Source organism: Macaca thibetana, unplaced genomic scaffold (assembly GCF_024542745.1).
Source record: "Macaca thibetana thibetana isolate TM-01 unplaced genomic scaffold, ASM2454274v1 unplaced_scaffolds232, whole genome shotgun sequence".
NCBI classification, from domain to species: domain Eukaryota; kingdom Metazoa; phylum Chordata; class Mammalia; order Primates; family Cercopithecidae; genus Macaca; species Macaca thibetana.
Genome location: NW_026089021.1, coordinates 2,614 through 29,996, shown reverse-complemented (window position 1 = coordinate 29,996; position 27,383 = coordinate 2,614). Strand labels below are relative to the sequence as shown.

Here is a 27,383-nt window from a genome sequence, read left to right as displayed (position 1 = left end):
GACTAGAGGATCATGTGCCCTTATGTAAAATACATCTCAAGTTAGGGAAGAAAGCAGTGGCTTTATGCTTTGTGTGTGTGTGTGTTTTTTTTCTTTTGTTTGTTTTGAGGCAGGGCTCTATGGACCAGGCTCTATGGATCAGGCTGGACTGCAGTGTGATCCTGGCTCACGGCAACCTTCACCTCCTGGGTTCAAGCAATTGTTGTGCCTCAGCCTCCCAAGTAGCTGGTGTTAAACAGATATGTGCCACCATGCCTGGCTAATTTTTGTATTTATAGTAGAGACAGGGTTTTGCCATGTTGGCCAGGCTGATCTTGAACTCCCAACCTCAAGTGATCTACCTGCCTTGGCCTCCCGAACTGCTGAGATTAAACGTGTGAGCCATCGTGCCTGGCCCCGTGTTGTGCTCTGATGGGGGAGGATGGGAGGGTGTTCGAGCCCTTCCTGGACTGACGGAACCTGTGTCTTCTGCCTTCTGTGGACAGGATGGTGATTGCTCATGCCAAAGCCTTGGACCCCTCCCGGCCTGTGACCTTTGTGACCAACTCCAACTATGCAGCGGACAAGGGGGTGAGCCTGGGGGTCCCCACCCCATTTTTCCCCACCTTTGCCTGGGTTTGTCCTGAAGTCTGCTCATGGGAATAGCTGGAAAGGACCATGAGGTGCCAGCCAGGGATTTTTTATTTTGTTTTTTTACTTGAAAAGATAGAGACAGGATCTTGCCATGTTGCCCAGACTGGTCTCGAACTCCTGGGCTCAAGCGATCCTCCTGCCTCAACCTCCCAAAGGGCTGGGGTTACAGGTATGGGCCACCGCACCCAGCTGCAGCCAGTCTGTTTTCAAAGATGGTCTTTGGGTTAATGAGAATTCTCTCCCTGCTTACTCGCCAGGCAGTGTGGCTTTCTGAATCCAGGGGGGCTGGGCATAGGGAGATGGGATTTGTTTGCTCAGTTTGGACTCAGCGTTTTTTGCACTTTGATTTAATAGAGTCATAGAATGTCAAAGGTTTAAGGGGGCTTAGAGTTCATCTGGCCCACGCCTGGATGTTCAGAATCTCTAGGGGAATTTTTTTTGAAATGGCAAATCTCTGCATTCTGAGATTCAGATAACTCCAAAGTTGGAACCTGCATTTTTCTTTTTCTTCTGTAGAGGCAAGGTCTTACTCTGTTGCCCTGGCTGGAGTACAGTGGTGCAATCACAGCTCACTGTAGCCTTGAATTCCTGGGCCCAAGAGATCCTCCTGCCTCATCCTCCCGAGTAACTGGGACTTCAGGTGTGCTGGGCTAATTTTAAATCTTTTTGCAGAGATGGGATTGCACTATATTGCCCAGGCTGGTCTCAAACTCTTGAGCTCAAGTGATCCTCCAGCCTTGGCCTCCCAAAGTGGTGGGATTACAGACACAAGCTGCCATGCCTGGCTGACATTAGCATTTTTTTTTTTTTTTTTTTTTTTTTTTGAGATGGAGTCTTGCTCTGTTGCCCAGGCTGTAGTGCAATGGTGCAATCTTGGCTTACTGCAACTTCCTCTGCCCGAGTTCAAGCAATTCTCCTGCCTCGGCCTCCAGTGTAGCTGGGATTACAGGCCCACGATACCACGCCTGGCTAATTTTTATATTTTTTAGTAGAGACAGGATTTTGCCATGTTGGCCAGGCTTGTCTCGAACTCCTGACCTCAGGTGATCCACCCACCTTGGCCTCCTAAAGTGCTGGGATTACAGGCATGAGCCACTGCACCCAGCGAGCATTCTTACTAGAAAGTAGTGTGTTCAGGACGCATTAGAAACTAGCCAGTTGGACACAGAAGCATCTGCTGCTCAGCCCTGAGCACCAGTTTGCTGAAGCTGATGGTGGTCCTACTTGGTCATCTCTGCCCTGCTCCTAGGTGGGACTCTTTCAGGCCCTCTGCAGCCCACAGTGCTGCCTCATGAAAGCTGCCTCAAGATTCTCTGTGATGGGCCGGGCGCAGTGGCTCAAGCCTGTAATCCCAGCACTTTGGGAGGCCGAGATGGGCGGATCACGAAGTCAGGAGATCGAGACCATCCTGGATAACACGATGAAACCCCATCTCTACTAAAAAATACAAAAAACTAACCGGGCAAGGCAGCGGGCGCCTGTAGTCCCAGCTACTCAGGAGGCTGAGGCAGGAGAATGGCGTAAACCCAGGAGGCGGAGCTTGCAGTGAGCTGAGATCCGGCCACTGCACTCCAGCCTGAGCGACAGAGCAAGAGTCCGTCTCAAAAAAAAAAAAAAAAAATCTCTGTGATGGCCGGGCATAGTGGCTTACACCTGCAATCCCAACATTTTGGGAGGCCAGGGCGGGTGGATCACTTGAGGTCAGGAGTTAGAGACCAGACCAGCCAACTGGTGAAACCTTGTTTCTACCAAAAATACAAAAAATTAGCTGGATGTGGTGGCACGCACCTGTAATCCCAGCTACCTGGGAGGCTGAGGCATGAGCAGCACTTGATCGTGGGAGGCAGAGGTTGCAGTGAGCCAAGATGATGACACTACATTCTAGCCTGGGCAACAGAGTGAGACTCTGTATCCAAAACAAAACAGAAAAAGATTTTCTGTGAGAATGACTGCATCGGCCCCTCAGGTGGGAGCGCTTCTCCAGGGCAAGGTAAGTCCAGGGCAAGTCCCAGTGATGGGACTGCTGCCTGGAGAGGAGTCAGCACCAGTGGCGGGGGCCCTCGGCTTTGGCTGAGGACTGCGCGTTGGCAGCTGCTCTGCCTCTCACAGTCCTTTTCAGCTGCGCACGTCAGTGCAGAGTCACAGGCCTGCCTCCTTTGGGCTACTTTGTGACCATGTTTCCTGCCTGTGGGGCAGGGTAATTTCAGGATCTAAATTGGCGAACTTGGATGTTCTCAGTCCCGAGAGGCAGCTCTTCCTCTTCTAGTTTTTTTGTTTGTTTGTTTTGTAGAAATGGGGTCATGCGATGTTGCCCAGGCTGGTCTCAAACTTCCGTGCTGAAGCGATCCTCCCACCTTGGCCTCCCAGTGTGCTGGGATTACAGGCATGAGCTACTGTGCCCTGTTAATTGTCTTACTACTATACTTTTAGAGCTGAGGTCTTGATGTGTTGCTCAGGCTGGTCTCGAACTCCTGGCCTCAAGCCATCCTCCTGCCTCAGCCTCCCTGAGTGCCTCCATTACATCCTCTTCTTACCTTCTCTGCCAGAAGAGCCCCCAAAGCATGTGAGTTCTGAATCATGGAGTCTTCTGGGTGCTGAACGGGCTCTCCTGCTCTGGTCCTAGGCTCCGTATGTGGATGTGATCTGTGTGAACAGCTGCTACTCTTGATATCATGACTACAGGCACCTGGAATTGATTCAGCTGCAGCTGGCCACCCAGTTTGAGAAGTGGTGTAAGATGTTTCAGAAACCCATTATTCAGAGCAAGTACAGAGCGGAAATGATTGCAGGGTTTCATTAGGTAAGTGCTATTGAACTTTCTGCTTATGTGTTATCTCGGGACAGAGATGTCACTCGCCTCCCTCCCGGCCTGCCCTGCGCCCACTGCACTGTTCCCCTCACTTCAGCTTTGGGCTCACCTCCCTCTGTCCCGTCCATATTCCCTTCCTGCCAGCAGCCAGGCCTCTGCCCCACTCGCTTGGTCCTCAGAGGTGGCCTCCTTACCAGCCTTGTTTCCAGACAGCCTCCTATCACCCATGCCCAAGTGGTCTTTCTAAAAAATCCAAATTTGTATTTGTTTGCTTTTGAGACCGGGTCTCTCTCTGTCACCCAGGCTGGAGTGTGGCGGTGTGATCACTGCTACTGCAACCTAAACTTCCTGGGCCCAAGCGATGCTGCCACCTCAGCCTCTGAGTAGCGGGGATCATAGGCACATGCCAACACGCCTGGCTAATTTTTTTACTTTCATAGAGATGGGGTCTTGCTGTGTTGCCCAGGCTGATCTTGATTCCTGGGCTCAAGTGTTCCTCCTGTCTCACCCTCACAGAGCACTGGGATTACAGGTGTGAGCCACTGTGCCCGGCCACAGATTAAAATTTGGGAGTCCTGTGATTGGCTCCCCCAGGCCCACAGGACAAAGCCGTAATCCCTGGTCAGGACACTCAGTGTCCTCTGCTCTCTCCTGGATTTTCATCCTCTTCTCTCCTCGCTCCCAGCCACTGATCTGTTTTCCACTGCCCTCGTTGCTCTCCTGCTCTTGCTTGAGCTGTTTCTTCTGTCTGGAATGCCCATGTTGGCACCATAATTGAAGGGGTGGCCTGCCCCTCCACACCTGTGGGCGTTTCTCATTAGGTGGAATGAGAGACTTGAGAAAAGAAATGAGACGCAGAGACAAAGTATAGAGAAAGAAAAAGTGGGCCCAGGGGACCGGCGCTCAGCATACAGAGGACCCACGCTGGCACCGGTCTCTGAGTTCCCTTAGTATTTATTGATAATTATCTTTACCATCTTAGAAAAAGGGAAGTGGCAGGATAATAGGATCATCGTAGGGAGAAGGTCAACAGTAAGACATATGAATAAAGATCTCTGTGACATAAGTTTAAGGAAAAGTGCTGTGCCTTGATAGGCATATGCAAACATCTCCATAAACCTTTTTAGTGGATGAAGAGCAGCATTGGCTAGCAAGTCCCACCTTTCGCCCTAAGGCGGTTTTCTCCTTTCTCAGTAAACAGAACATACAATTGGGTTTTACACCAAGATGTTCCATTGCCCAGGGTCGGGCAGGAGACAGATGCTTTTCTCTATCTCAACTGCCAAGAGGCCTTCTTTCCTCTTACACTAATCCTCCTCAGCACAGACCCTTCACGGGTGTCAGGCTGGGGGACGATTAGGTCTTTCCCTTCCCATGAGGCCATATTTCAGACTATCACATGGGGAGAAACCTTGGACAATACCTAGCTTTCCTAGGCAGAGGTCCCTGCGAACTTTGGCAGTGTACGCGTCCCTGGGTACTTGAGATTAAGAGAATGGTGATGACTTTTAACCAGCAAGCTGCCTTCAGGCACTTGTTTAACAAAGCACCCCCTGCACAGCCCCAAATCCTTTAAACCTTGAGTCACCACAGCACATGTCTCTTGCAAGGACAAGGTTGGCGGTAGGGTCACAGATTAACAGCATCTCAAATGCAGAACAAAATGGAGTCTCTTATGTCTACTTCTTTCTACATAGACACGGTAACAGTCTGATCTCTCTTTTCCCCACAATAATCACCAACTAAAATATCCTTTTCTTTTTCTTTATGTTTTTGGAGATAGGTTCTTGCTATGTTGCCCAGACTGGTCTCGAATTCCTGGACTCAATTGATCTTCCTGCCTTGGCCTCCCAAAGGGCTGAGGTTAGAGGTGTGATCCACTGTGCTAGCCTTTTTTTTTTTTTTTTGACAGGATCTTACTCTGTTGTCCAGGCTGGAGTGCAGTGGTGTCATCATAGCTCACTGTGGCCTTAAACCCCTGGGCTGAAGTGATTCCCCCACCTCAGCCTCCTGAGTAGCTGGGACAACAGACATGAACCACCATGGGCAGCCTATTTTTAAAATTTTGGGGGCCAGGCGCCATGACTCACACCTGTAGTCCTAGCACTTTGGGAGGCTGAGGTGGGCAGATCACGATGTCAGGAGTTCGAGACTGGCCTGGCTAACATGGTGAAAGCCCGTCTCTACTAAAGATACAAACAATTAGCCGGACAGAGGTTGCAGTTAGCCGAAATTGCGCGATTGCACTCCAGCCTGGGTGACAGGGCGAGACTCCGTCTCAAAAAACATTTTTTTTTTTTTTTGTAGAGACGGAGTCTCGCTCTCAAGCTGATCTTGAGCTCCTGGCCTTAGTGATTCTCACCTCGGACTCTCAAAGTACTGGGAATACGAGCGTGAGTCACACGATGCATGACTGAAAAGATTTCTGTTCACTGGCCGAGTCTCCTCACAGCTGTCCCGCTGTGGGGAGGTTTACCCCGCCTGCTCCAGGCTGAGGGAGGCTTCCCCGTGCTCTGCCCCTGTTGCAGCCCGAACCTGGCTCTCCCAGCGTTCTTGCCAGGCACTGTCATTATTTCTTTGCCTCTCTTTGACTGGACTGGGGCTCAGGAGAGAGAAAGAGTTCTTTTTATTGTTGCTTCCCAGGTACTCTGCGATGTCTGACACAGCACGTGCTAAATAATAGTAGCTGGGAGTGCACCACTACACCTGGCTAATTTTTGTATTTTTAGTAGAGACGGGGTTTCACCATGTCGGCCAGGCTGATCTCAAACTCCTGACCTTGTGATCCGCCCACCTCAGCCTCCCAAAATGCTGGGATTATAGGTGTGAGCCACTGTTCCCAGCGTGTTTTCCAAATTTCTGAGCAATCCAGGCACCCACAATTTGGAATGAAGGGCAGATAGCCTGTGTGCCTGCCTGGCTAGATCATAAACTGCAGCCCTCAGACTGCAGAAGAAGAAACTTGTAGATTTTCTGGGTCATTCTCCACCATTTAACACAAAAAGAGATGCAGGCCAGTCATGGTGACTTATGCCTGCAACACTAGCACTTTGGGAGGCTGAAGTGAGAGGACTGCTGTTGACCAAGAGTTCGAGACCAACCTGGCCAACACAACGAGACTGCATATCTTAAAAAAAAAAAAAAAAAAAAGAGTGAGAGAGATGCAGCAAAGGGTGCCCTTTTCTACACAGGGGCCTCTGTTGCCCAGGCTGGAGTGTACTGGCATGATAGTGATCACAGTTCACTGCAGCCTCAAACTGCTGGGCTCAGGAGATCCTCCTTCCTTGGCCTCCTGAGTAGCTGAGACTACAGGTGCACACCACCACCTAGCTAATTTTTTTTTTTTTCTTTTTACAAGACAGGGTCTCAGTATATTTCCCAAGCTGGTGTTAAACTCCTGGCCTCAAGTAGTCCTCCTATCTCAGCCTCCCAAAGTGCTGGAATTACAGGCATGAGCCACTGTGGTATAGTTATCTTTTTTTTTTTTGAGATGGAGTTTCTCTCGTCTCCAGGGCTGGAGTGCAATGACCCAGTCTCAGCTCACTGCAACCTCCGCCCACCAGGTTCAAGTGATTCTCCTGCCTCAGCCTCCTGAGTAGCTGGGATTACAGGCACCTGCCACCAAGCCTGGCTAATTTTTTGTCTTTACAGAGACGGGTTTCACCATGTTGGCCAGACTGGTCTTGAACTCCCGACCTCAGGTGATTCGACTGCCTAAGCCTCCCAAAGTGCTGGGATTCCAGGCGTGAGCCACTGTGCCTGGCCCCTGGTACATTTTTCGGCAACACTTTTCTGCCTTTGAAAGGGACTGAATGCACAGCTTCTCGCTGAAAAGCCAAGATGTAAAGGCAGTATGACAAGTGGAAATCCAATCTCCACAACTCACTGGGTAATCAGAGATAAGTTCTGGGTCTTGCTGACTTGTTTCTCTGCCCCTAAATTGGGGGCCAGGAGAACTCCCTTGCTCAAGGCCCTACTTTGGGCTGCTGTGAGAATCCCATGTGGCCACGCAGGTGAAGGGCCATCAATGTGGCCTCTGGTTTTCCTCAGGAATTCTCCTCGTGGCAGATTCCACAGCTTCCTCGGCCACGTGTGGTGGCTTATGCCTATAATCCCAGCACTTTTGGAGGCCAAGGCAGGTGGGTCACCTGAGGTGAGCAGTATGAGACCAGCCTGGCCAACATGGCGAAATCTCATCTCTACTAAAAATGCAAAAAATTAGCTGGGCATGGTGGCAGATGCCTGTAATCCCAGCTACTCAGGAGGCTGAGGTAGGAGAATCACTTGAACCCGAGAGGTAGAGTTTGCAGTGAGCCAAGATCATGCCATTGCACTCCAGCCTGGGCAATAAGAGTCTCCAAAAAAATAAATAAAATTTTAAAAAAACACAAAAATTAGCCAGGCGTGGTCACACGCCTGTAGTCTCAGCTGCTCGGAAGGCTGAGGCAGGAGAATCGCCTGAACCTCGGAGGTGGAGGTTGCAGTGAGCTGAGATCGTGCCACTGCCCTCCAGCCTGTGCGACAGAGAGACGCTCCGTCTGATTGTTAAAAAAAAAAAAAAAAAAAAAAAAAAAAATGCCGCAGCCTCTAGATGTCAATTTCTTGTGCTCCTGACAGCCCTGGAAGCCCTCCTAGGTGCGTTCAGGGCCTACCCCCCACCCCTCAACTGAGCCAGCACCCACAGGCCATGGGACCAGCTGCCATTGCTCCTACCAGCAGCTCAGGCCAAAGCCAGCAGAGACAAGCTCTTTACAACCCTCACTCCCTCCTCTGTGGGGACAGACAGGGCCTGTGAAAGACTCCAATCACTCTAGCTTCCAGTGATCCTACAAGCCTTTCTGCTATACCCAATCTCTAAAGGAGAGCTGAGAAATACAACATATGCATTCTCTCATCCCCAGTGCCCCTACCCTGGGATGGGGTGCTAAGGGGCAGCCAGGCCCCTCAGATGTCCAGCTGGGATCAAACTGGCAGAGCCCATCAACAGATGAGTGGATAAAGAAAAATGTGGTGTGTATATATTATGGAATACTACTCAGCCTAAAAAAAAAAAAAAAAAAAAAAAAGAGGCCGGGTGTGGTGGCTCACACCTGTAATCCCAGCACTTTGGGAGGCTAAGGCAGGTGGATCACTTGAGGCCAGGAGTTTGAGACCAGCCTGACAAACATGGTGAAATCCCATCTCTACTAAAATTACAAAAATGAGCCAGGCGTGGTGGCACATGCCTGTAGTCCCAGCAACTAGGGAGGCTGAGGTAGGAGGATCACTTGAACCCAGGAGACAGAGGTTGTAGTGAGCCAAGATCATGCCACTGCATTCTAGCCTGGGTGACAGAACAAGATTTCATCTATGAATGAATGCATGAATGAGTGAATGAAATAGAGGCTGGGTGAGGTGATTCATGTCTGAAGTCCCAGCACTTTGGGAGGCCAAGACAGGAGGATTGCTTGAGGCCAGGAATTCGACACCAGCCTGGGCAACATAATGAGACCCCCATCTCTACGAAAAATTTAAAAATTAGCCGGGTGTGGTGTTGCACACCTGTTTAGTCTTGGGACTACTTGGGAGGCTGAGGTGGGAGGATTGCTTGAACCTGGGAGGCCAAGGCTGCAGTGAATCATGTACTGCTGCACTCCAGCCTGGGTGACAGAGAAAGATCCTGTCTCCAAAACAGAAAGAATGATGTCTTTTGCAGCAACTTGGATGAAACTGGAGGCCATTGTCCTTAGTGAAGTAACTCAGGAACAGAAAACCAAATGCTGCACATTCTCACCAATAAGTGGGGGTTAAGCTATGGGTACGCAAAGACATACAGAGTGGGGACATTGGAGATTCAGAAGGAGGAGGATGTTAGGTGGTGACGGATGAAAAACTACTTATTGGATACAAAGTACACTACTTAGGTGACAGATGCTGTAAAATCCTAGACTTCACCACCATAGAATTCTTCCATGTCTCCAAAAACCACTTGTACCCTTCAAGCTATTGAAATGGAAAAACTTAAAAATAAATTTTTGCGGCTGGGCACGGTATCTCACGCCTGTAATCCCAGCACTTTGGGAGGCCGAGGCGGTCAGATCACGAGGTCAGGAGATCGAGACCATCCTGGCTAACACGGTGAAACACTCTACTAAAAATACAAAAAATTAGCCAGGTTTGGCAGGTGCCTATAGTCCCAGTTACTTGGGAGGCTGAGGCAGGAGAATGGTGTGAACCTGGGAGGCGGAGCTTACAGTGAGCCGAGATAGTGCCACTGCACTCCAGCCTGGGGGACAGAGCGAGACTCCATTTCAAAAAATAAAAATGAATAAGTAAATTTTTGCCAGGGCACAGTGGCTCATGCCTGTAATCCTAACACTTTGGGAGACTGAGGCAGGTGGATCACCTGGGGTCAGGAGTTCGAGATCAGCCTGGCCAACATGGCGAAACCCTGTCTCTACTAAAAACTTAGCTGGGCACGGTGGCATGCGCCTGCAATTTCAGCTACTGTAGGGGCTGAGGCAGGAGAATCGCTGGGAGGTGGAGGTTGCAGTGAGCCAAGATTGTGCTACTGCACTCCAGTCTGGGCGACAGAGCGAGACTCCGTCTCAAAAAAAAAAAAAAATTTTTTTGAGACAGTCTTGCTCAGTTTCCCAAGTTGAAGGGCAGCGGTGCTATCAACCTCCTGGGCTCAAGTGATCCTCTCACCTCAGCTTCCTGAATACCTTGGACTACAGGCTCGTGCCATCACACCTGGCTAATTTTTGTAATTTTTGCAGGGATGGGGTCTTACTATGTTGCCTAAGCTGGTCTTGAACTCCAGGCTCAAGTGACCCTCCTTCCTTGGCCTCCCAGCTAACTGGGACTACAGGCACGCACCACCATACCTGGCTAATTTTTTATTTGTTGTAGAGGTGGGCTGTCATTATATTGCCCAGGCTGGTCTCAAACTCCTGGCCTCAAGCAGTCCTCCTACCTTGGTCTCCCAAAATGCTGGGATTACAGGTGTGAGCCACCGCATCTGGCCAAAATTTTTTTTTAAAAAGAAAAACTAGTGGCCGGGAATGGTGGCTCACACCTGTAATCCCAGCACTTTGGGAGACCAAGGCAGGTGGATCTCCTGAGGTCAGGAGTTCGAGACCAGCCTGGCCAACATGGTAACCCCCGTCTCTACTAAAAATACAAAACTTAGCCAAGTGTGGTAGCTCTTGCCTGTAATCCCAGCTACTCAGGAGGCTGAGGCAGGAGAATCGCTTGAATTTGGGGGACAGTGGTTTCAGTGAGCCGAGATCGTGCCACTGCTCTTTAGCCTGGGTGTCAGAGTAAGACTCTGTCCCATAAATAAATAGAAAAAATAAATTGGCAGAGCCACACAGAGTGTAAGAAACTAATCAGATCTGTTCAGCTGGAAAAACAGTTTTGCACAACTGTGTCCATTTTCCCCCCATGGAGTTTCACACCTTGATGCAAACGGGGAGATTGTGGGAAAGTGGAATTAATGTTAATTTGCATTTCTGACCTTGGAGGGGTACGTGAAATGCGCCTTCTTTTCTATGGCATAGATAAGACAGTGGCACTCTGAGAGGCTCAAAAGGAAGCTTCCTCCCCCAAAAGCCATCCCCAGCATAACCATAAAACAAAAATGGCGCATCTCAGAAGGACCTTGGTGGTGTCGTTGGAAGGTTGATCAACAAGAATGACACCTGCAAGCTGTAATTGCACTTGCATTCCCTGACATACGGTAGGTGCCCCATAAACATCTGATGGGATGAATTAATAAGCGAATGAGCTCTTTACTCAATGGTCCAACCCCAAACCAGCATCCCTCAACCAGTCCTTCCATAACCATCTAGGTGAGGGGGGGTTGTTAATGGAAAAAGGTAAGAACAAAATTTTCAAACTCCCCTGTTAGCTTCACAATAATTCATGCTCATCTGCATCTAATAAAATATGGAAGCAATTTTACAGGAACATTTTGTGCTTTAGCGATTCATTTAACTCTTTCCTCCAGGGGGCAAGTCGTATATCCTCATCCAGATATGTGGGAAGTTCCGTGAATACATCTGCAAATATCTTATGATGAGATGCTCTTCTCCCCGCCGGGCGCCTGACTGTAGTGAAGGGAAGCTTGAACGTGAACACCAACCGGGCTTACGCTGACCTCCTCTCCTACCCATGGTTTCGTGCCCCTGTGTCTGTCCCACTGCCAAAGTAACCTGAAATTACTAGAGGAGGTGAGCGCTGAAGTCAATGTCCTCAGACCCAAGGATATTGTCCTCTAGAGCCAAGTCCACCCCTTTACTTGGCAGGGCCTCCAAGAGATGAGCTGCTGTCCACCCCATCAGCCCTCACCACCAGACCACCAGGAAGGACAAACGCTCAGGTGCCAGAGCTGCTGCCACCGTCCCCCAAGACACCACAAACAGTCCCTTCACTGCTTCCAGTTGTGTCCGCCTCTGCGCGCTGCCCCCAAACTCCTTGCAGATTTGAAAACTGAGGAATAAAAATGAGCAACACTTGCCCTGAGCCGCCTATTGCTCCATTCACATCCTGATTTTCTGGGTCACCAATTTTCCAGTTTTTTTTAAATTAAACTTTTCATTTTCAGATGATTGTAGATTCACATGTGGTTGTAAGAAGTACTACAGAGAGCTCTTGAACTGTCTTCCCTGCTTCCCCTGCAGTGGTAGCATCTTGCAAAACTATAGTACAATATTGGGTTATCTTTTTGTGGTGGTTTTGTTTTGTTTTGCTATGAGATGGAGTCTTGCCCTGTCTGGAGGCTGGGGTGCAGTGGCATGATCTCAGCTCACTGCAACCTCCACCTCCCAGGTTCAAGCAATTCTCCTGCCTCATAATCCCAGGGAGCTGGGATTACAGGTGCCCGCCACCACACACTGGCTAATGTTTTTGTATTTTTAGTAGAGACGGGGTTTTCACCATGTTGGCCAGGCAGGTTTCAAACTGCTGACCTCAGGTGATCTGCCCGCTTTGGCCTCCCAAAGTGTAGGATTACAGGCGTGAATCACTGTGCCTGGCCCAATTTTTTTTTTTTTTTTTTTTTTTTTTTTGGTAGAGGGCCTTACTCTGTCACCCAGGCTGGAGTGTAGTGGCACAATCATAGCTCACTGCAACCTCTACCTCCTGGTCTCAAGCAGTCCTCCCCAGCTTCAGCCTTCCAGGTAGCTGGGACTACAGGTGCGCACCACTATGTTCGGCTACTGTTTAAAAATTTTTTGTAGAGATGGGGTCTTGCTCTGTTTCCCAGGCTGGTCTCAAACTCCTAAGCCTCAAAGGATCCTCCCACCTTGGTTTCCCAAAGTATTGGGATTACAGGCATGAGCCACCACTCCTGGCTAGTCAGCAATTTTTTTTAAATGTAATATCCTATCCTTATTTTATAATATTTGGTAGGAAGCTTATTTTCACCAAACAGATTCTTGACCCCACCTGCCCACTCCAAAATCTGCTTGACTTGTTTACCCAATGTTTCCCATCTGGATAAAGGGCGCTCATTGCGCAAGTCCCAGCCCACATGCAGGAGTGATTCCTCTCTCTTCCCTGCTTTCTCCCACCCAAATCCCAAATATCAGCCAGTCTTACGGATCCTAGCCAAAAAGTCCGGAATTCACCCACTTCTCACATCCTCTTCCACGATGACCCTGACGTTACCCACTGGCCCTGCCCTTCAGCAGAACTCCCTGTGGAACTTCTGGGGCCCAGTGAAAAACGAACACAGGGAGCCCCCTGTACAAAAATTATTAAGAATTTCAAGCCGGGCATGGTGGCCTCGACCCGGGAGTTCAAGACCAGCCTGGGCAACATAGCAAGACCCCCACCTCTAAAAAGAAATTATTTTAATTAACTGGGCATGGTGGCCGCACCTGTAGTCCCAACTACTCAGGAGGCTGAGGCAGGAGGATCGCTTGAGCTCAGGAGCTTGAGTCTGCAGTGAGCTGTGATCACGCACTGCAGTTTAGCCTGGGGAACAGAGAAAGAGACCTTGTCTCTAAAATATTTAAAAGAATTCAATATGGCAGCAGCCAAGCATTAATCTGGTCAAGGGATTAATGCTTCTAAGCCCAGGACTCTGTGGATTGCACAGGTCCACACACATGAAGCTGGCCCTGCCCCTCCAAGACCACCAGGAACACACTGACAGCTGAACAAAGTGATGCGATGCAAGAAGAGCACACAGATCATGGAAAACCCTAGGGCACATCGTAAGGATGTATTTAGGATTCATGCTGGTGTTGTATGCTTTGGAAAATAGCACAAGGAAGCAAGGCTTTGCTCTGGATTGCATGTTATTAAGAACCAGGTCATTCCACAACTGAGCATCTTTTTTTTTCTTTTTTATTTATTTTACGTTCTGGGATACATGTGCAGAACATGCAGGTTAAATATGTGCCATGGTGGTTTGCTGCACCTATGGAACCATAGGTATTAAGCCCCGCATGCATTAGCTGTCTATCTGGTGCTCTCCCTCCCCTGCCCCTCCAACAGGCCCCAGTGTGTGGTGTTCCCCTCCCCGTGTCCATGTGTTCTCATTGTTGAGCTCCCACATAAAAGTGAGAAATGCGGTGTTTGGTTTTCTGTGCCTTGCTGAGGATAATGGCTTAGCTCCATCCATATCTCTGCAAAGGACATGATCTCATTCCTTTTTATGGCTGTATAGTATTCCGTGGTGCATATGTACCACATTTTCTTTATCCAGTCTATCATTAATGGGCATTTGGGTTGATTCCATGTCTTTACCATTGTGAAGAGTGCTGCAATGAACATACGTGTGCATGTATCTTTATAATAGAATGATTTCTGTTTCTTTGAGAATATACCCAGTAATGGGATTGCTGGATCAAATGGTATTTCTGGTTCTAGGTCTTTGAGGAATCGCCACACTATCTTCCACAATGGTTGAACTAATTTACATTCCTATCAACAGTGTAAAAGCATTGCTATTTCTCCACAGCCTCACCAGCATCTGTTGTTTCTTTTCAATAATTCCATCCTGACTGGCCTGAGATGGTATCCACAATTGAGTATCTTGATAATTCTTTTTTTTTTTTTTTTTTTTTTTGAGACTGAGTCTTGCTCTGTTGCCCAGGCTGGAGTGCAGTGGCACAACTATAGCTCACTGCAGTCTCAATCTCCTGGACTCAAGTGATCCTCGTGCCTCAGCTTCTCTAAACGTGTTTCTCCTCCTCTGTGCCCTGTCCCAAAGAGCCACCCATCATTCTCTACCTAAGTCATTCAAATCCCTGACTCCTCCTCCTCCTTTATCACCCCACTGTCTGTGTCAAAGTCCCGTATATTTTGAGACAACTGTTCCCCACGTTCCATTCCTTTTTTTTTTTTTGAGACAGAGTCTCGCTGTGTCACCATGTGGAGTGCTGTGGCTCAGTCTCGGGCTCACTGCAACCTTCGACTCTCTGGTTCAAGCAGTTCTCCTGCCTCAGCCTCCCGAGTAGCTGGGATTACAGGCACATGCCACCACGCCCAGCTAATTTTTGTAGTTTTAGTAGAGACAGGGTTTCACCATGTTGGCCAGGATGGTCTCGATCTCCTGACCTCGTGATCCTCCCGCCATGGTCTCCCAAGTGCTGGGATTACAGGAGTGAGCCACTGTGCCTGGCTTCCATTTTTCACAAATGTTACCTTGCCTCAGGTCAGCCTCATTTCTTGCCTGAATCACTGAAATTGTTTGTCATTTGTTTTCCCTCCTGACAATTTTGCTAGCTAATATACTACTGAGAGATTTCTAAGTATAAGGCCCACTCCATGACCTCAAAAAACTTACCCTTCTCTCTGGTGGGAGGGAAGAACACATGAGCAAATAATTACAATCCTATCCCATGAGAGGCTTGCAATGAGAGAGGGGAGAAGCATAGTTACTATGGGATCATGGAGGAAGACTAGCCAATTCTACCACCAACCCATCCCTCAAAAACTATGCAGGTGAGGCCGGGCATGGTGGTTCATGCCTGTAATCCCAGCACTTTGGGAGGTCAAGGCAGGCAGATCAAGAGGTCAGGAGTTTGAGACAAGCCCGCCTCAGCCTCCCAAAGTGTTGGGGTTACAGGCGTGAGCCACCATGCCCGACCCGTAGTTCATTCTTTAAAATTCTTCTATTTTCCTGTTTTGTAATATATACAACATATTAGTACTTGGGTACATGTAAATAATTTCTAAATAAAAATATACATATATTGAATTGTGTGTGTCTTTTAAAATTTAATTTCCAGTTGATGGCGTGCAACAACAGAAAGCTTCAAAGGCCAATAACCTACCTCCTGTGTCAATCAGTTCTCCAGAGAGAGAGAACTGATAGGATTTATTTATCTTTTCTCTCTCCCCTAGGGATGAGTGTTATGACAGAGAGAGAAAGAGAGTTGAAGAAATTGGCTTTTATGATTGTAGGGACTGGTAAGTCCAAAATGTATAAGGGCAGGCTGGAAACTGGGGCAGAATTAGTCTGTCACAGTCTTGAGGTAAAGTTTGTTCTTCTCCAGAAAACCTCAGAGATGGAGTTTCACTCTTGTTGCCCGGGCTGGAGTACAATGACACGATCTCAGCTTACTGCGACCTCCGCCTCCCTGGTTCACGTGATTCTTTTGTCTCAGCCTCCTGAGTAGCTGGGATTACAGGTGCCCGCCACCACACCCAGCTAATTTTTGTATTTTTAGTAGAGATGGTGTTTCGCCATGTTGGCCAGGCTGGTCTTGAACTGCTGACCTCTGGTAATCTGCCTGCTTTGGCCTCCCAAAGTGCTGGGATTATAGGTGTGAGCTACTGTGCCTGGCCCTCAGTTTTACTCTTCAGGCCTTCAACTGAAAGAAGAATCCATGGGTGGGAAGAGGAATCCACCCATTTCACAGACTTTACTTAAGCCCCCTTCACTTAAAGCTACTTTAAAGTCTATGGATTGTTCCGGTGTGGTGGCTCACACCTGTAATCCCAGCACTTTGGGAGACCGAGGCGGGCGGATCACCTGGGGCAGGAGAATCGCTTGAACCTGGGAGGCGGAGGTTGCAGTGAGCCGAGATCATGCCACTGCACTCCAGCCTGGGCAACAGAGCAAGACTCCGTCTCAAAAGTAAGAAGTAGTCAACGGATTGGAGCTGTTAATCACATCCACAAGACACCTTCACAGAAACACCTAGATTAGTGTTTGATTCCATAAGTGGGTACCACAGCCTAACCAGGTTGACACATAAAACTCACCACCCTACCCTGTTGCCAGGTTCCCTAAATTGGCATCCCAATTCTAGTCTCCCCTGTTCTGAGCGCCTTCCATGCCACTTCCAGGCTAAGCTTACTAAAGGAAATCTCTGGCCAGGTCTCTGCTTAACTTCCACCACCCCGAGATGTTTAGACTGACATCTGCTGCTCTTTATAGACTGTGGTTCAAGCTCCCCCTATCCCTCTCCCCTGGCTTTCTGTCAACATGAACATCTCATTCGTGCTCACTCTTCCTGCGGCTCTCCACCCTATCACAGCCCCACACCTGGGCTTCTCTGTAACTGTGCCCTGTGTTAGGCCATTCTCGCTTTGCTATAAAGAAATACCTGAGACTGGGTAATTTATAAAGAAGAGCTCCTGGTTCTGCAGGAGGTATAGGAAGCATGGAGGAATCTGCTTTTGGGAAGGTTTGAGGGAGCTTTCAATAATGGCGGGAAGCAAAGGGGGACGCAGGCACTTCACATGGCTGGAGAAGGAGCAAGAGCGGGGGAGGAGGGTGGGGGCGGTGCTACACACTTTTAAACCACCAGATCTCAAAATAACTCATGATCATGAGAACAGCACCAAGTTTAGTGTTAAACCATTCATGAGAAATCCACCCCCATGACTCAATCACCTCCTACCATGCCCCACATCCAACACGGGGAATTACAATTGAACATGAGATTTGGGTGGGAACACACATCCAAACCACATTACAGCCTGTAAAAACATGCCATTCCCATCAGTTGGTACATATTTGGCTTTGCCTGTCAAATTCCTACACTCTTCAATCAATATGTCTACTCTCCAACCTTACCTTACTCTGAAATATGCTTCTTCCACTGTATTTCTGGGGCTCAGTTAATGCATTACTTCCCCTGGCATAAGCTAGAAACTGCAAATACAAATTAAATAGACCTCAGAGTGTGGGAAGATATTCCCAGTGCCTAAAACAGTCAAGGGAATAATTTCTAGAGTACACAAAGAAATCCTCCAATGACAAAAAGGACAAAAAAAAAAAAAAAAAAAAGAACAATAGGCCAAAGATATTTCAAGGCAATTCACGGAAGAAGGAGCTCTGGTAGGCAAAAAAGAATATAGATAAATACATAAATGAAAAGTAGAACAGCATTGAGGTGCTGTCTTATAATGGCCCAGTTGGCAAAAATTAGATAATACCAAATATTGTACAGCAGGTGACTGACTTCATGTCTTTCTCTGTCTTTATCACTCTATTGATTTTTGGAGTCATCGAATTCCTTAGCTCAACTTTGTTTCTGAACCTTATACATGCAAATCCAACCCATTTTAGACATCTCTGCTTCAAAGATCCATTGGTTTGTTAAATACAACATGTCCCAAACTGAACCTATGCTATGCTTCTCTAAATGTGTTTCTCCTCCTCTGTGCCCTGTCCCAAAGAGCCACCCATCATTCTCTACCTAAGTCATTCAAATCCCTGACTCCTCCTCCTTCACCCCCACCATCTGTGACAAAGTCCTGTATATCTTCCAGCTAAAGCGTAGCAGACATCTGATGCCCACATTCCATTCTTTTTTTTGAGACAGAGTCTTGTTCTGTCGCCAGGCTGGAGCGCTGTGGCATGATCTCAGCTCACTGCAACTTTTGACTCCCTGGTTCAAGCAATTCTCCTGCCTCAGCCTCCCGAGTAGCTGGGATTACAGGCATGTGCCACCATGCCCAGCTAATTTTTGTAGTTTTAGTGGAGACAAGGATTCACCATGTTGGCCAGGATGGTCTCGATCTCCTGACCTTGTGAGCCTCCCACCATGGCCTCCCAAAGTGCCGGGATTACAGGCGTGAGCCACTGTGCCTGCCCTCCATGTTTTACAAATGTTACCTTAGATCAGGCTAGCCTCATTTATTGCCAGAATTACTGAAATTGTTTGTCATTTGTTTTCCCTCCTGACAATTTGCTAGCTAATACAATACTGAGAGATTGCTAAGAATAAGGCCCCACTCCATGACCTCAAAAACTTGCCCTTCTCTCTGGTGGGAGGAAGGACACATGAGCCAATAATTACAATCCTATTCCATAAGAGGCTTGCAATGAGAGAGGGGAGAAGTGTAGTTACTATTGGAGCAGCGAGGAAGACTAGCCATTCCTACCACCAACCCATCCCTCAAAAACCTTGCAAGTGAGGCCGGGCATGGTGGCTCATGCTTGTGATCCCAGCACTTTGGGAGGCTGAGGCGGGTGGATCACGAGGTCAAACGTTTAGGACCAGCCTGGCCAATATAGTGAAACACTGTCTCTACTAAAAATACAAAAAATTAGCCAGGCATGTTGGCGCACATCTATAATCCCAGCTACTCAGGAGGCTGAGGCAGAAGAAACGCTTGAACTTGGGAGGTGGAGGTTGCAGTGAGCCAAGATTGTGCCACTGTACTCCAGTCTGGGTGACAGAGTGAGACTCCATCTCAAAAACAAAACAAAGAAAACCATACAGGTGATCTTCCTAAAACGCAGGTTCTGACCAAATGCCCCAGTTTTAAAACTGTCCAAAGGCTGCTTTTAGGATGAAGCCCTTGACACAATGTGAGCCATACATGGGCCATCTTTGCCTACTTGCATAACTCTTACAAATTCTCAGGCAATGATAAATGACTCAATACTCCGCACACACAAAAATCATCCTTTCTATCCCCCTTTGATGGATGAACCTTTAGGACCTGTTTTAAATTGAATGTTAATTTGGTTGGTGAAAAAAAACAAGTTCCAGTTTGGATAAAGTTGCATTTAAAATATTCGCAGTTACCTTCTGTCACGTCCTTGATCAAAGAAGTAAGTAATAATGCAACAGACATTACTGTCATTAAATGCCAGCAGTGTGCAATGCAGTATGCTAAACATTGTGGGGGAGGCAAAGAGGGTGTAGCCAAACTCAACCACCTGCTCTCTCCCGGTCTCTCTCCCCGTCTCCCCAGCTCCACATCAACAAGCTGTCTCTAGACAGACTTGAAGCTCTCTGTCCTTCCATCTCTCCACACTGAACTCCTACCTCTGCCATGCAGCAGGCATCCTTCCTGTTCTGTGTTATTGCTGCTCATGTACACAGCCAATCCCTGCCCACATTCAGAGTCTGGTCTCCTTTAATGGAGGGGTGCTCTCTGATTAAACTTTGTATGGTGTCTGGCACAGTCTACTACTGAATAAATTCACTGAATTAATGATTATTGGGAAATCTTGGTTGGTTGGTTTGTTTGTTTGAGACATTGTCTTACTCTGTTGCCCAGGCTAGAGTGCAGTGGCACAACCCCAGCTCACTGCAACCTCTCCCTCCTGGGTTCAAGCGATTCTGCTGCCTCAGCCTACCGAATAGCTGGGATTCCAGGCGCCCACCACCATTCCTGGCTAATTTTTGTATTTTTCAGTAGAGACAAGGTTTCACCCTGTTGGACAGGCTGGTCTTGAACTCCTGACCTCAAGTGATCCACCTGCCTCAGCCTCCCAAAGTGCTGGGATTATAGGCATGAGCCACTATGCCCGGCCAATAATTTTTGTTTTCCAGGAGCTCACAATTGTCTACTGACTATGATATTAAGAGCAGATTTTCCAGCAAAGATGTCAGAGCCTTCTGGAACTAGGCACTGCCTTACCTGGTCAGCTGGCCTGACTCATTCATTCATTTAAACAGTGTCCATTGAGATGAACATTAAAAACATATATTGAGAACCTACCCCATACTAGGTCCAGTTCTAAGATGCTCAGGATAAAATAATTTTAAAAAAAAGGTTGGATGTGGCCCTTGCCCAACTAGCATGTATAGGAGAAGGATGAAACCAACCCTAAATAAATGAACAATAATTACAAATTGTGAAAAGTGCTATGAGATAAACAAATGGTGTTTTATGAGAGCACTTAGTGGGGGGTGCTCAGCTATTCCCTTGGCTGAAATATTCATTGAACGCTGTCTGCCAATCTGAACCCCAGATCTCTTTAAACCCATGGCTCACTTCTGGGAAGCCTTCCCTGATGACTGCAAGCCCTGCCTGACTCCTAAAACATTTAGTATGTGTTCACCAAATCTGTAGAACTCTTCCAGCCAGGAAAGCTGCATGGAGCCTCTGACACATTTTTATCTGGTACGTGAGCCACATAGGTGACGTCACTGTGGCCACCACGCCTCCTTCAGTTATCCATCATGCAGGCCCTTCCATGTGTATAGAACCAGGCTCATGGGCAAAATGGTGCAATTTCTGGGATCTTTATGCATACTCATTTAGCAACGGAGAGAAAACTCACATACAACACAGCCACCCCAAAGGCACGATCACAGTAAGTTGATTGCAAAGTTCTATATCCATCCCTCTAACTTATCCTTTCTTGACCCTGGCCTGATTCATCCTCTCTAGGAGCTAGCCATAAATCTTTCTTCCCTTTCCTGCCATCTCTACCTCATGCTGAAGAGTTTACTCATGGTTCACTCATTTGTAATAGTTCAGTCATTTTTGTTGATGTTTGCGATAGATCCCAAAGCCTAGCAGACTCTCCACCTGGAATTATACCTCTTGGGTGGGTCTCTTTGGCAAAGCAATGGGCAGTTTTATATGCAGACCATTACACTAGGCAATCATGAATAAACAGTTGAGAGGTGAGGGTGGAGGGATCTGGAGGACACTAGTGTTTGAGATATTATAGATCACAGTTTATATTTATTAATGCTAATTTTAAGCATTCTTGTAAGGTAAAATGATCATTCCTACTTTTAAAAGATGAGGAAAATTAGGACACAAGAAGGTAAAAGAAGTTGGCTAAAAGCTAACTCTTGTAGGACAGAGTCATATGTTTAAGCACGTGATTTTGAAAGTGCAGGAGGTATGGTAAAGTGGAAGTTTGCATCGAGCTATGGTTCTCTAATGTGAGTGTGCATCAGAATCATGGGAAAGGCTCCTTAAAGCGCAGGTTGCTGAGTCCCAGCCGCAGTTTCTGGTTCAGTGGGTCCACGATGGAGCCAAGTAATTTGCATTTCTAACACACGTTAAGGTACAAAAAGCTCACTATAATAATAACAACAACAAGTGGTATTTCTCCAGCCTCTATTACAGTGATACTGGCCTAATATGTGCCCAGATGATGCTGCTGCTTCTGGTCCAGGGACCACAATTTGAGAAGCACTGGCATCATATATGGTGTGAACCCAGAGGAGGGCGCCAAGGGATGGCTTCGCAGGGAAAGGGGCATCTGGGTTGGGCATTGAAGGTCACATAGGAATTCTCCGACCCACTCCCATCTGCCATTTGTTGGTCATAGAGGAAAGGACTGAGCACATGCTATGTTCGGACCCACAGGCACAAGTCAAGTTCAAAGGCGGTGAATGTTCAGTGAGTGTGTGTAATTTCAGGTGGCTCAGCAGAGCTTGTACTGACAGGGAAGAGGCCAGTGGGTGAGCGTGGCGCCAGATGGAAAGCCACGCGACAGAGTTCAAATTTCATCCTTTGGGTATCAGGCTTTTAATCAGAAAAGTAATGCAATTCTCTTTGCTTAATTGGGTTCTAATTGTTCATTCATTAAAAATAAGATATTAATCACTCACTACACCAAGGAATGCTAAGGTATAAAAAGCTCACTATACAAATAATAACAACAAGAAGTGGTATTTCTCCAGCTCTTACCACAGTGATACTAGCCTTGCGTGTATGATATGATTTGCTCCCTACAGCAATCCTTTGCAGCTGATGTTACTGTTATCCCATTTTAGAGATGAGGAAACCGAGGTTTAAGGAGGCAAGGGCACAGTGCTTGAAAGTAGCTGAATAGCAGTCGGGCACGGTGGGCTCACGCCTGTAATCCCAGCACTTCAAGAGGCCGAGAAGAGAGGATCACTTGAGGCCAGGAGTTCCAGACCAGCCTGGGAAACATCTCTACAAAAAATAAATATTTACAAAATTAGCTGGGCCTGGTGGCACACGCCTACGTACCAGCTGCTCAGAGGCTGAGGCAGGAGGATCACTTGAGCCCAGGAGTTTGAGGCTTCAGTGAGCTATGATCACGCCATTGCACACACTTCAGCCTGGGGAACACAGTGAGACTCTGTCTCCAAAAATAAAGAAAGTAGCTTATAGGCCGGGCGCGGTGGCTCACGCCTGTAATCCCAGCACTTTGGGAGGCCGAGGCGGGCGGATCACAAGGTCAGGAGATCGAGACCATGGTGAAACCCCGTCTCTACTAAAAAATAGAAAAAAAAATTAGCCGGCGCAGTGGCGGGCGCCTGTAGTCCCAGCTACTCGGGAGGCTGAGGCAGGAGAATGGCGTGAACCCGGGAGGCGGAGCTTGCAGTGAGCCGAGATTGCGCCACTGCACTCCAGCCTGGGCAATAGAGCAAGACTCCGTCTCAAAAAAAAAAAAAAAAAAAAAAAAAAAAAGGGTAGCTTATAGCAATTTGGGGTTAAGTGTAAAGGGTCATTTTTGCATCGTAAACTTTGCTTTCCATTATGACATCCTTGAGTTCAAGGACTGTATCTCTACCTTACCTCTCACCCAAATGTTGCCTTTAACATGAAGCTTCCCCTACTGTGTTTCCTAAAAGTAGCCCAGGCTCTCCCAGCAATGCCCTTTCCCTTGCAGGTATTGTGACCTCTACACAAAGACATGAGGCAACCAGGAGCTACTGTTTGTTACTGGAGGATCTGTGGTCTTCACAGTGTGGGAATGTCATCCCGAGGGGACAGGAGGATCTATTGCTGTCATACCTGAGGCCCTATTTTTTTTTTTTTTTTAATTCTTGCAAACTCAGGACTTTTCAGATATTTAGGGCTGATTAGAGATAGAGCACTACAATAGACAGCTTAAATTGCAGCAAGTGGGGAGAAGAGACAAAAGAGAGGTACCACGCATAAAATAAAGTACATTGTCTCTTTTTGGGAAGAAAACACATACTTCTTGGTAAGCACAGCACAATAAAAGTTCTTGGAGAACAGAGAAGATCTTTGTCGGAAATTGTGTCTCATTTAGCAACATTGTTTCACTGTGTTCCTTTCAGAATGAAATTGATTCATGTTGCTTTTGTTCCAGGTTGCTTTTATTTTTTCCCTTCCTGGGAAATTTCTCTTCCATTAGGAGGCAAGCACTATTTCCTTTCACCTGTCATCACAAACCAGGACTTTTCTTCTGCAACGTGTTTCTGCTCAGCTTTCACAGTCCAATTTAATGATATATATATATATTCATTTTGCCAAGTAGTGATTCAGTTAACATGGACAATATTGATGTGAAAGGGGTTAAAAATATTTTAATGATTTCCTTCATTGGAAGTGGTGTGTGTGTCTGTGTGTGCATTGCATTACAAAAAACATCGTCATTTACTCACTCAGGAAGTATTTTTGCATTTTTTTTCTAACTTCATTGTGCTGCTGAGGACATGAAGTATTTGCTAGGAGGCAGGCATTGCACTGGGCGTAGCTCTAAATGAAAGGCAACACAAAAAGTAGTTAATTATGGTGGGAATGTTGAAGAGCAAAACGGTATGATAAGAGATACCCCAAGGGCAACTTTAGAGGCTCTGTTCACTGCACCGGGAGAAAGAAGGAGAGGATTCATGATGAAAATTCATAATTCATTTTGACTTTTATCAGAAAGCTTTTTGACAAAAGAGACTGAAGTAACACGAATATCTTCTCGGACGCACTGTGTCTGCCAGGTAATAACCACTTTATTTCATTGTCTCTGTTCCGCTTCAAGCAGCCTTAGTAGCAAGGTGCAGTGGCTCATACCAGTAATCCCAGCACTTTGGGAGGCCAAATTGGGAGGATCACTTGAGGCCAGCAGTTTGAGACCAGCCTGGGCAACATAGCAAAACCCCATCTCTACAAAAGATTTAAAAAAAAAATAGCCAGGTGTGGTGGTGCACACCTGTAGCCACAGCTACTCAGGAGGCTAAGGCAGGAGAATCCTTGGAGCCCCAAAGTTTCAGGCTGTGGTAAGCCATGATTGCACCATTATACTTCAGCCTGTGTGACAGAGTAAAACCCTGTCTCAAAAAAAAAAAAAAAAAAAAAAAAAAAGCAGACTGATTAAGGGACCTAAGTTTATAGCAATTGAGCACCTAAATTTACAATTGAGCAGCTTTCAGAAAGCTGTATAGCTCAAGGACTGGTACAGTGGCTCAGGCATGTAATCCCAGTACTTTAGGAGGCCAAGCCAGGCAGATCACCTGAGGTCAGGAGCTCAAGACCAGCGGCCAACATTGTGAAACCCCGTCTCTACCAAAAATACAAAAAATAGCCGGGCATTGTGGTGAGCACTTGTAACCCCAGCTACTTGGGAGGTGGAGGCAGGAGAAACACTTGAACTCAGGAGGCGGAGGTTGCAGTGAGTCCAGATCGCGCCATTGTACTTCAGCCAAGCTGACAGAGTGAGACTCCATCTCAAAAAAGTAAAAAAAAAAAAAAAAAAAAAAAAAAAGAGTCCTTTCAGCACTGAATGCTTTTGGTTCTAAGTCATTTGACTACATATACAAGGGTTTATTTCTGGACTTGATTCTATTCCACTGGTCTGTGTGTCTGTCTTCATGCCCTATCGGTTAATTACAGCACTAGAAGGTTAGTTCTATGAGGGCAGGTGGCTTGCCTGGCTTTCCACAGCCCCACCTCTGGCACAGAGGGGCTCACTGAATTTCCAGTAGCTGACCAGCGGTGACAGTTTCTAGCTTTCCCTTGCACAGCCCAGATGGACTTCCCCGTCTGTCTCCAGCTTGTCCTGTGTTGGGCATACCACCTGCCCTGGGCAGTCTGTCATGCTCTTTTTCCTTAGACTTCAGAGGGGTCCTGCCTTCCCTCCAAACTCATCTCAGTGTCTGCTGGATTATTTGACCCAGCTCCGTCCTCCTTCTGTTCATAACTGGTGCTTGTGCATCCAGCATTTGCCATTTGCTCACCCTTCTTCCAGGCATCCTCCCTGCACCTATGTTCCTGTCCTCCTCAGACCTGTGTCCACCAGACCCTCACGGACCCCCACCTGCTTTCTGGGATTTTCCTGCTTCACTTGAGTCCTGGCATCTCAGGGGCATGTGGAAAGCTAAGCCTCAGGCTCTGTTCCAGCCTTGTTTAAGTCACATCAAAAGGCGATCCTGTTTTTTTTTGTTTTTGATTTTGTTTCCATTCTCATAAATAAGGCCTCCGTAATGGCAGGAGGAAATCCAGAGGGCAGGAACACAGCATTACATCATCACATTACCTACAGGGATGCATTTTCAAGGCCAGCAAACTCAATTAGCTTGTTGGTAATAGCGGATCCAGCACCAGACGCGTACAGCAGAGTTCATCATGCTGAAGGACACAAAAGACAGGTGACAGTGTGGTCCACCATGCAGATCTGCCAGCAAACTAGCCCAGAGAGACAGCTCCAAATGTGATTTCCTTTCAATAATCTTGGGCTGTTATAATCTTGAGAAATAGAATGCTATTTGTTAGCTTCATCCTCGTTATTTGTTTCATCACCCATCCTTGAGCAACTTTTCTTTTCTTCTGCAAATTTCCAGCTATTGCGCCGGACCCTTGTTGACTCCAGTAGAGATGGCACCATGTCCCAGAAGCCAAAGAGAAGATCCAGAGCCAGTGAAGGTGACAGGAGGAAGTGGCAGGAGGAAGACAAATTCCTAGGCAGCCAGAGGCAGGTCCCTGGTGAAGTCCGACCTTCAAGCCAAAGACAGCTCAAAGCCTGAAAACCTAGCTATTACAGCCCAGGACTGGAGTGAGAACTTCCTCTATGCCTTTTTAGACAATCAAATGATGCTTTTTTCCAGGCCCACCCATGGATCAATCAGCACGCACTCCCCCATTGTGAGCCCATAAAACCCCAGACTCAGCCACACACTGGACTACCTGCCTTGGGGAAGGGGCAACACTTCGGTTCCCCTCTCATGTTGAGAGCTGTTATGTTGCTCAATAAAACTCTTCTCCACCTTGCTCTCTCCCGGGGTTGTCCACATAACCTTATTCTTGGTCATGGGACAAGAACCCAGAGCTTGCTAAATGGCAGAGCGAAAAAGGGCTGTAACAAGTTCCTGGCTGGCCAGCCAAGAAGTGGGTGGTGACACACTCATTTGTTGGACTACAAGGGAAGAGCGGTAAACCTTCTGGGTCCCAGGTCTTGGGACTCCCTAATCCACAGCTGTGACACGGTGTAACATGCACTTAGGCCTCTGTGGTTGCTGGTGTCTGAATTTTCAGGAACCATCATGTTCCCCTTATCCAGATGCCAGCACCCAAGGCGGAAGCCACTTAGGCACATCTGGTCCAGCCACAGGCCTTGTTACAGAGCTTGTGCCTGTGCTGGTGCCTGGAGCTGCCCACCCCACCTTAGCAGGTGGTGCACTTGGCTGTGCCATGGCTGTGCCCCATGCTTGCTCGCTCACACAGCCCTCGCCACTCTGCACCTGGCTCACTCACAGCGAGTGTGGGATCTGGGCCGATATTGAGAGCCGAGCACAGCCAGCTCAGCACAGCCTGCTGGGCTGAGTGGGCAGAGCCAACCCAGCGGTCATAAGCAAAGCTCAGGCAGAGGTGCTGCCAGCCACAGAGGTTTCCAGCTGGCGAAGCGGCACCCAAAGAGTCCTGTGACAAAAGGGTTTATTGAGGACTTACAAATGGTGCAGTCCAGGAGTGGCAGCTGGACAGAGACTCCCTACCTTTTAAAAAAATGTATGCAGGTTATAACGTTTTTTCACTTAGCAACCCCCACCTAGCAACCTGTATGTAACCCAAAACAAAGGGCCTC

At 47.6% G+C, this 27,383-nt stretch overlaps 1 long non-coding RNA gene across 1 annotated transcript; it reads left to right on the top strand.

Moving 5' to 3' along the window:
• The first annotated feature begins 483 nt into the window (after nucleotides 1-483).
• Nucleotides 484-11,987, top strand: LOC126947399 (uncharacterized). Its single transcript, XR_007723061.1, has 3 exons — nucleotides 484-570; nucleotides 3,257-3,433; nucleotides 11,433-11,987. It is a non-coding gene; the product is annotated as an uncharacterized LOC126947399 (long non-coding RNA).
• Nucleotides 11,988-27,383: the final 15,396 nt, after the last annotated feature.